Raw genomic sequence first — 10590 nt, 5'->3', positions numbered from 1 at the left:
TTTCATCCCTCCTTTCCTTCCTTCCTTCCTTCCTTCCATCCTTCCTTCCTTCCTTCCTTCCTTCCTTCCTTCCTTCCTACCTTCCTTCCTTCCATCCTTCATCCCTCCTTTCCTTCCTTCCTCCCTCCCTCTCCCCCTTCCTTCCTTCCTTCCTTCCTTCCTTCCTTCCTTCCTTCCTTCCTTCCTCCCTCCTCTCCTTCCTTACTTCTTTCCTTCATCCCTCCTTTCCTTCCTTCCTCCCTCCCTCTCCCCCTTCCTTCCTTCCTTCCTTCCTTCCATCCGTCCTTCCTTCTTTAAATAAATGAATTTAAAATTGCAAACTTACCCCCCCACACTCTGTAAGTCTCCTTTAAAACTATGGCCTGTAACCTGCCCATAGGTTGACCCAGATGCAGGTGGTTTTCCATTTCCTGTGTTTCCTTACAAAGTAAAAGTCAATTAAGGAGAACATCCTGTTGTTGCTATTGACTGTATGGATTGTTTTGAATGGGGGAGTGACAGCTGCTGGGTCGAGTCCAACATGCCCTTTACGTGACACGTGCATGTAAGTTAGCCATTAGCGCGTCACGTAAATGCTACTTGTTCTAACGTGTGTAAGTGTGCCATTAGCATGCTTGTCATGACACACACATACAGCACACACACACACACGCACGCACACGCACACAGTTCGGCTCTTGTTACCGGGCAGGGTAGACTCCATTAGCATTGATCAGGTGTGTGCGCGTAGACATGTGTCTAAGTGTGTGATTCACTTATTTTCAAACTAAAGCGGACATTGTCCACGTTTTTCAAATTAAAATGAAAGAATACAATATTATAACTCATGTATGGTGTAAATTTAATGGTTGTTATGAATAAACTTGTAATCAAATAAATGATTGTTGTTTTTTTTGCAAATTGAAAGCATTTTAACATATTTTCAATTTATTATTTTACATGTCACAATGTTGTGTAATTTTTTTTACCCTTTTAATTTTTTTATATATTTATATAAGATTTTTTACATTTTGTAATTTTTTAATTGAAAATGATTTTAGATTGGTTGAATATAATTTACTTATTATTTACTTATTTGTTTTAATAAAAAAAAGATTTTTCTTTTAATTACATAAAAATTTTATGTAATTTATCAGTTTTTGTCATTTTGATTTTGCTTTCTTAATGGACTTTTTTATTTTAAAAATATATTTTACTTTCAGCATTTTTATTCTGTTTATTTACTTGTAATTAATTCATGTTAATCTGGTAAAAAAAATTACTAAATGTTAATTTCTAATTTGTTTTATTTATTTATTTATTTATTTATTTATTTATTTATTACTTTTTTTAATGTATGTATTTATTAGAGTACATTCAAAGCCCCCCCCCAAAGCGCTTTGTCTTTTTGGGATGTCAGACTTGTTGAAAAGGTTTTTTAAAAATAAATTAATAAATTTATTAAAATTTATCACCTATCTGTAGCCACAGTGCCCCCTTTTGGTCCGCAGCCAGACTATAAATTTGTGCACTTTATTAGGGATACACGAGCAGTACATAAAAAAAAGTCCCATTTTAGAGAATGTTTGAGGTCTTGAATTTTTTTTCTTAAATTATACCTCATTTTGTCAGACACATACAAATTTAATCTGAAAACAATATGACTTTATTCTCGTGAAATTAAAACTTTCTTGACGACTCTTCTTTCAGATTGACTTCTGATTTAAAAAAAAAAAGAAGAAAAAAAAAGACTTTAATCTCATAAGATTACATTGTTATGTTCTAGAACTGACTGTTCCTTTGAGACTTTCCGACGTGGTCAGTTACGCTGCGCATCACATGATGCTTTTGTAACGAAGTCGTTAGGTTATATTAGCTCGGTGCCTCTGCTACGTGCGTCTCTTATACTGTATGTACATCCTTTATTGTTCACGCTTATTTCCCTCGTGCACTCGTTAACTAAATAAATAACAAACATAAAAACTAAATGTTGAATGCTCGGGAGCTTCAACTTGAACCAAAATGGACGCCACACTAAAAGCCTTCTTGGGCTCTCCAGCAGCCAACCAGAAAAGACAATCATGATTATTTAAAAAAAAAAAAAAAAAAAAAAAAAAAAAAAAAAAGACATTGAAGTTAATGACAGTAAAGTATATTCTGCTAGTAGACTATGATTTTCAATATAATTGTGAAATAAAAATAATTTACACAGCAGTAATGCAAAATGAATACATTGTTTACACATTTTTAAGCCATGTATTTTATTATTGTTTTTTTTTTTATTATGTAATTTTGGGGTATTTTTCTTAAAATGCTTAATATATATACATATATATATATATATATATATTAAATACGCTTCAATCACAACAGACTCAATACATGTAACGCCGAGTTTTGAAGCAAGAATAGCAGACGTTTTGAAAAATACAACATTGCCCTCTAGTGGTGCGTACTCCTAATTTCAAAATGGGTACGTGTGTGTTTTCGCGTGTCTTCAAGAGAGAGAGGGTTTATAAGATTAAGGATTAGTGGCTGTTTTAAGTAACTCTGGCATTCAAACAGCAAACATCAGCGTGAGTGCCCATCAAGACGATCATGAGGTGAGTCGACACTTGTGATCACGTCCTTCAATGCTACTTTGAGCTAAATGCTAACGTAGCACTCTAATGAATGTCAAAATGTTAACAATTTTCAATTGCTATGGTTTTGCTTTTTTGGGTGTTAAAATAAGTTTCACTGATATTTACAACTTGAATATTTACAGAATATTAAGAGGGGGGAAAATCGCCATAATTTAATGCTGACAAGTCACATGACAGGAAGTCATTTTGACTCTCCCTTGGCTCTTTTCGTATTTTTATTTTTAATTGATGTTATGCAAAAAACGACTTTTCTTTTCTTTTACGCAGTGACTGGTCACCTTATAATTGACTCTGGTGGCTTTCAACGTTCTCTATCAAGTTCACGTAAAAAAATAAATAGAATAGTCGGTATACGATGATTCAAGGAAGGGCAATTTTAAAGTGAAACAATTTGTTCGATTTGATGCATTCACATCTTTTAGCTCTAACCAAATTGGTTTTCATTGCACCCCTAATAAGAATGTAAAACAAACGATAAATATGAAATTGTGATATACTTTTTAACAAGTGAATACAATTTTGGCTGGGGATAAAGATACAAATTTTCTTTTGGTGTTGATGTTGTTCTTGTTGTTGTTGCTTTTATCAACCCCATCCATTTATCATGAATAACAATGGACGTATGCAGCTATTTAAAAAAAAAAAAAAAAAAAAAAAGTCCAGTATAGCTGCCAAAGTCACATGGATAAAACAAACCTGTTATCCAGTGACTTTCTAAGTCAAAGGAAGAATCTTGTCAGAGTCCTTACTCATCAGAACTGAGCCGGTTCTTGGAATGAGTCTAAATAAGAACGCTTTGCATGGGTCCACATTTAGAGCCCCACTAACCAAAGCGCAACACTATTTGCGTCCGTGTAGTCCTATGGCGCCCTCTGGTGGAAGAAAATGCTTCTACACGTAAATGGACTTGGAAGTTGAGCCATATGTTTGAGCATTAAACGTTGATGTGCTTTGTTTTCCAGGGCATGCTGATGGTGACAGGACAGTCGTCATGAAGCACACAGAGGAGGATGGTAAAGCTTTAAGCCGCCATTTTAAGATCACGTAAATGTCATTCAGAGATTTTAACCAACCAATGCAACTACCAACGTAATGCGTGTGTGTGTACACAGGCGTCATTGAGGTGTTGTCGATGGTGGCGGAGGATGTCAGCGAGGCCGTCTGTAGAAACGTCACTGGCGCTCATCTTCTTCATGAGCTCTTGAGCGCTCCGTGGCTGCGTGCCCTGCTGCAGGTACGACTCCGACCAGGAGGAGGCGCAGGGGCGTCTGCTTATGACATCACTTCCTGGCTTCTCCATCTCCAGATTTACGAGTGCCTGCTGACGTTCAAGAGACAGTGGCCCCGCCCTTTCCTGTGTCATGCTTCGGGACTCTCACGTGAGGTTGACGCCAAATAATTACTACAACAATTAGGGCAACTCATTAACCGACTGACTAGCTGCTGAACTAAATGACTAGTAAATGATTGTCAACCTAACTCGGGGTCCTGTTCCGTGTTGTTTTTGAGGTCCAGGGCATCCTCCATACGGTCCAGACTCCTTCTGTGGAGGCCACAGAGCTTCAGATCCTCCTCAGTTCTCCACATGTGAAGGTCCTCCATCTAATAGGTCTTTAAGCCCAACCCAATCCTGACCGTGGTTCTCCTGGTGTTAGGCCTTGTTATCCTGTCACGACGCCGTGGCTCAAGCAGACTTCGGACCCGTCTTGGCTCCGCTACCCGATGGGCTGTCTGAAGATGAGGAGGTCGTGAGGGTCGTTTGTTTGGCTAAGAATGAACAACCTCTGGTAAGAACACAACTGGAGACCAGCATTGGCGTTTGTCCTCAGCGTGTGTGCATGTGTGTGTCAGGGGGCCACCATCAGGAAGGACAAGGAGACGGGCGAGATCTTTATCGCCAGGGTGATTCGTGGAGGACTAGCGGATCGCAGTGGTGTGTATGTGTGTGTGTGCTTTTGTTAGTCGGTGTGTGACACAACATTGAGATGTGCAGTAACCATTTTTTTGTGTTTCAGGTCTTCTTCATCCTGGAGATCTTCTGATGGAGGTGGACGGGAAGCCGCTGGTGGGGTTGGAACCGGAGCAGGTCATCCAGATTCTGGTTGGTCTGCTAGCAAGCATTACCACATTTTTCTCACATTTGTCCTGTTCCACATCATTCTCATGCTCCTCCATTTGTCCTCCAGTTCCTAAAATGATTATTCACGTTACTCATCTGTGTGCTCAGATGCGGTCTGAGGGCACCATGCTCTTCAAAGTAGTTCCAAACACTTGCCAGCTGAGCAGCATCAACAAACCAGTGAGGAACCTTCAGCAGAACTCCTCATGTGTGAGATGTGTGCTGAGTATCTTTTTCTCCTGTGTGAGGTCTACATGAGGGCCATGGTGGACTACTGCCCCCTGCAGGACTCGTCCATGCCGTGCCCTGACGTGGGAATTATCTTCAGTAAGGGGGAAGTGTTGGAGGTCTTGGACCAGTCAGATGGACGGTGATGGCAGGCCAGGAAGGTGACCAGCTCAGCCTCCTTTGCCGGATTGATTCCGTCAGCCGCCACATTGAAGAGGTTAACTAACTAACTAACTAACTAACTAACTAACTAACTAACTAACTAACTAACTAACTAACTAACTAACTAACTAACTAACTAACTAATGGACAGCTGGACTGGCTAACTAACAAACTACCTCACTAACACAATGACTTATTACAACTGACAACCTACCTAATGAGCTAGCTAACAAATTACACACCAGTATCTAGCGAGTTATCAACCTACTTCCTACTAGATGCATATATTCACTACCTCCTGTACTTAACTAACAAACTATGTGATTAACTAACTAACTAACTAACTAACTAACTAACTAACTAACTAACTAACTAACTAACTAACTAACTAACTAACTAACTAGTATGCTGACTGACTAACCACCTAACTAACATATAGATTGACTGACTGACTGGAAGGTTACTTGGCACCGTAACTCACTAACTAATGGACCGCTCGACTGGCTAACTAACAAACTACCTCACTAACACAATGACTGACGTAATGAGCTAGCTAACAAATTACACACCGGTATCTAGCAAGTTATCAACCTAATTCCTACTAGATATCTATGTTCACGACCTACTGTACCTAACTAACAAACAAACTGATTATGTGATTAACTGCCTATTTACCTGAAAGACTAACTAACTAACTAACTAACTAACTAACTAACTAACTAACTAACTAACTAACTAACTAACTAACTAACTAACTAACTATACTTAGTGACTGATTGACGAATGGACTAAATGCAAGTAGTTGAGTAACTAAGTAAATTACCTACTACCGGCAACTAACTACCAACATTCTATCGATGAACTACTGAACTGGTGGGCGGACTGACCTACCTTACCTGCCTGACTTCCTACTTACCAATCCATCTTATGTAATGAAATTACGGAATGCCTGACTACTTATCTACCGTACTGCCTACCTAACACACTCAACCAAATTGTGATGTGTGCTATGTCCATTTTAGGTGTTTCTTGTGACTGTGATGCGTTTTCTACAACACACATAATGTATTTTTTGCGATGATGTCATCAGTAAGCCGAAGGAGCAGAGGGATCATAAGGAGCGTAAGGATGTTCAGAATGACAAGGATGAGTGTGGCGGTGAAGGCAGCAAAGCAGGTGAGGACCGTCTCATGACATCACTGCCAACAATCATAAACACGAAGCTGTTATAAGTATATTGACACTAGTGACTGTTTGCCCTCTCGTGATGCTGATTAAGTCACCAGAGCTGATCATGGTGGGTCATACACATATAGACACAATTATATAGATTGTGTGATTTTGTACACCTATTTTTTTTCTGTTTCAGAGAAGGAAACACAAGACAAATGCACTTCAGGTAATACAACATTCTGCATATTTCATATCCTTGAATACACTTTTATTAAAGGACACCTTGTAGACTCCAAAATAAACAAAATGGCTTTTGTGTTTGTTTGTTTGTTGTCCACCAGTTAAGGAAGAAACACATTTTGGTAGGTAAGTCTCTAGTCAGTTAGTCAATCATAGTTAGTTAGTCAGTCGTTTGCTTGTCCATCCAGTCAGTTTGTGCATTAATTATTTTTAGGTAATTAGTACTTATCTAGTAGTCAGATAATCAGACGGCCGGTTGGTTTGTTGGTGGGGTCAATCAGTTACAAATTAGTCAGTTACCTGCTTGGTCAGTCAGTCAATCTGTCAACTGGTTGGACTGTCGGTCAGTACATCAGTTAATAGTTAGGTAGTCAGATAATCAGATGGCTGGTTGGTTTGTGGGTGGGTTAGTCGGTCAGTCAGTTCATTAGTCTGATAGTTGCTCGGTAATTTGGTCCGTCAGTTAGTTACTAGTTTGTGAGGAATTCTGAGGTGAGGTCCTCATCAGAATGAATTAGTAAGTTAGTTTGTTCAGTATTGCTAAGTCAGTCAGTCTGAGTTAATTAGATGGTTGTCAAGTAGTTAGTAGGTCAGTCAGGCAGTTATTTGTTGTGATGTTGTAAGGCAGTGTGATGTGTTGTCATATTTTTCAGAGTCAGACTTATTAGAGTTTGCTGAGGAGCTCTACCACGGTGAGATTACTCATATTTAAATATGTTGATTTTTTTTTTTTTGTCATTGTACATAATTCCAGTAACATTTTTTTAAACATCATAAAACAAATGCCACCCTCAGCGGGTTTCCGTCGTAGTTTCTGCCTGTTGCGGAAGTCGCTGTCCAAGATGAGGCGTCAGTCCTGCACCAGCATCAACACTTCCTCCTCCTCCACTTTGGCCACGCCCTACGAGGAAGTGGTCCTCTACCGACGACCCCCGCAGGACCACCACAGACTCATCATCCTCGTAGGTGAGAAGCGCATCACTACAACAGCTTCAGCAGCAATATCGCTGTTAAGTCTAAGTAGATAAGACCCCATCGTTTGAATTGTTGATTCAGTTAACGAGTCAGTTATGCAGTTTAATCGGGTAAATAGTCAGTTCATCATTTGGGTAGTTGATCGGTTAGCCAATACAGTGTCACTTCAGTTATTTAGTCAGTCAATCATTTGGTCAGTCAGTTCATTAGTTAGCCAATTAGTTAGTATATAGGTAGTTGGGTAGTCCATTGTCAGTCAGTCAGTTGGCTAGTCAGTTGATTCGTCAGTTATGGAATTATATTTTCGGTTCATGAGTTAGTCAGTTAACCATTTGAGTAATTAAGTAGTCAGTCAATTAGCCAGTTGGTCGGTCATTTCATGAGTTAGTTAATAGTTAGACAGTCTCTCAGTCGTTTGCTCAGTCAGTTAATTACTAGGGTAGGTAGGCAAGTAGGTAGTCCGTCAGTCGGTTGATCGGTTAGTCAGTTGATTAGTCTGTTACTTAGTGAGTCAGTGTATTAGTGAGTCATTTAATCATTTAGCTAATCAGTTAGTGAGTTAGTCAATCAGACAGTTAATCGGCCAGTCAATCTATCAATCAGTTATTAGTAATTCTGTTAACTGGTTAGTTCGCAGGTGTCAAACGAGAGTCCTGTATGTTTTCGATGTTTCCCTCCTCCAACATAGCTGATTCAAATGACCAGGGTCATTTGCAGGCTCCGGCAGAGCTTGCTGATGAGCTGATCATTTGAATCAGGTGTGTTAGAGGAGGGAAACATCTAAAATATGGCGAACAATTTTGGTTACATTTGTAAACACTTTGAGCTTTTGTGTCTTTTTTTGTCTTATTGTCCATTTTGTGAGTTCTGGACAGGCGCTTCAGGAGTAGGTACCAATGAGCTGAGACAGACCCTCATCCAACTCAACCCGGATACATACGAGGGACCTATACCACGTACGGCTCCCTCTGACCACTGCACATGACCGCACGGGGAAACCTGTGAATAACTCAGCAATGTTTGTTGTGATTGGCTGCCGCAGACACTACCCGCCCAATCAGAGCGCGGGAGCAGACAGGCAGAGAGTACCACTTTGTCAACAAAGAACTCTTTGACTATATGGTGTGCAGCCGCAGGTAAACTTCTGTTTTGATTTTACATGCAATTATTATTTTTAATTTTGCCTGAGATTTTACACACAACTGACCTTGAAGTTTGTGTTTGTGCAGGTTTGTGGAATATGGCGAGTATAAGGGCCACAAGTACGGGACCAGTATCGACACCATCAATGAGATCATCAAACGGGGACATGTGTGCATTATTGACATTGAACCTCATGTAAGAATGTACACAGCACAGTAGAAGTACTTAAATGATATGGTTTACAGAGTTTCTGTCATGTTGTAGAACATTCCTCCGTTGAGGACCAGGAAGTACAAGCCGTACGTGATCTTCATCAAAGCTCCAAGCTTGGAGAAACTCGCTCAAACTGGAGGGAGCGTCAGAATCATTTGCAGTTACCTGCACAATAGAAATGTAACGGTAAGATTGAGCAGAACACATACATCATATACAAGCTACTAGGGATGTAACGATATTGGCAATATCGTGATCTCGTGATATTAAAGCTGCCACAATATATCGTCGTCGTCATGTCACGATATTAAAAGCAGCACATCTATTGAAAGTCAGGTTGATTTCTATTTGTGCAGTTCTAGCACCCTCTGGTGGATAGTTTCTTTAGTGCAATTTCATTTTCATTTGGGATGTTTTGGCCCTTCTATGTGTAAAATCCAGGATAATGGTGTGATGAAGGGGAACATAAAATGATTGTGAACATGGTCAGTATGTGGAGGAACTCAATGTGTCCTTGCATGAGTGCCTCAATATATATATTTATATATATTTATATTTTTATGACATTTTTCATTGTTGTAATGTAAAACACAGCATTGTGTTGTTTTTTAGGTATAAGCTATTTTTTTTTTTTTTACAATATTGTGACCTTTTGTATTGCCAACCTCCCCTCAATATCGTGATAATATCTTATCGTGATGTTTTGATATCGTTACATCCCTACTAGCTACCTACCCACCGCTCTACTTACCGTGAAACAGACCTACACCACCAAGCTACCTATCGAGCCTATAACCTACCTAACTACCTTTTTAGCAAGCTAACCGCAGCTGTGTATGTGCTACAGAAGCAGGAACTTGCGGACCTGGAAGAGTCGTCTCAGCAGATGGAGCAGAAGTACAAACATTTGTTTGACGAGGCGCTAGTCAACGAGCAGCTCAGCGACACCTGTGCTAAGCTACACGCCGCCGTCCAGCGGGTGCAGGAGGACGCAAACTGGATACCCGTCAGCTGGACCCGAGCCCAGGACTAGCTGGACGCTAATATAGACTAGCCTCACAGGAAGCTATAGCGAGTATATTGTATATACTGCTGTCAGTGACTAGCAGCTAGCGCCACCTGCAGGCTGTGTGAACATGCAGACATGCTAACTTAATTACCTGTAGGTCAAAGCCAGCATGTTGTTTTGTTCTCCTAGTTACTAACTGACTATCTATGACAAGTTAGTTAACTAGCTACAAACAGTACAACCTTTTTGTAGCCACATAGTAGCTACATAGTTTGCTAGGGACCAAGAGGCACCGAGGTACCTAGTACCTACTTACATGAATGCTTTGATTAGCAACAAACCAGCTACTGCCATGACTGATTTAATTAGCTAAATTGGTGTGAATGTAGGTACGTTGGTAGCTAGATACTGTAGGTAGGGTAGTAGCCTACCTACCTTACCTGCATTATCTAGCTACCAGGTAGGTACTACATTCCTACAGTAGCTACCTATTTAGCTCTCAAGCAACTGACCGACCTACATACCTATCTTAACAACACCACCTCGCTCTCCCTCTCTGCTAATCTGCCACATGGAGCTATTCAGTGCTGACAGGATTTACTACTGTAACCTTTTAGTGGCAAAATTGTGGATTTCTGTGAGAGAGAGAGAGAAAAAAGACCAATTTCTTGGACAAATCTATCATTTTTGTGATGTCACGTAGT

General features: G+C 40.0%; 1 pseudogene across 1 annotated transcript; it reads left to right on the top strand.

Moving 5' to 3' along the window:
• Window positions 1–1780: 1780 nt before the first annotated feature.
• On the top strand, window positions 1781–9916 carry LOC144030572 (MAGUK p55 subfamily member 4-like; annotated as a pseudogene). The gene is made up of 22 exons (XR_013287291.1): window positions 1781–1888; window positions 2545–2582; window positions 3587–3637; window positions 3737–3858; window positions 3931–4008; window positions 4134–4217; window positions 4280–4411; window positions 4476–4557; window positions 4640–4725; window positions 4852–4923; window positions 4992–5188; window positions 6224–6309; window positions 6381–6430; window positions 6503–6532; window positions 6648–6672; window positions 7200–7238; window positions 7342–7512; window positions 8397–8477; window positions 8564–8657; window positions 8751–8859; window positions 8929–9063; window positions 9725–9916. The product of XR_013287291.1 is annotated as an MAGUK p55 subfamily member 4-like (transcript).
• The last annotated feature ends 674 nt before the right edge of the window (window positions 9917–10590 follow it).

The sequence above is a fragment of the Festucalex cinctus genome, chromosome 11, assembly GCF_051991245.1.
Source record: "Festucalex cinctus isolate MCC-2025b chromosome 11, RoL_Fcin_1.0, whole genome shotgun sequence".
NCBI classification, from domain to species: domain Eukaryota; kingdom Metazoa; phylum Chordata; class Actinopteri; order Syngnathiformes; family Syngnathidae; genus Festucalex; species Festucalex cinctus.
Note: the sequence above shows the minus strand (reverse complement) of the source record. Positions and strands in the feature narration are given on the sequence as shown.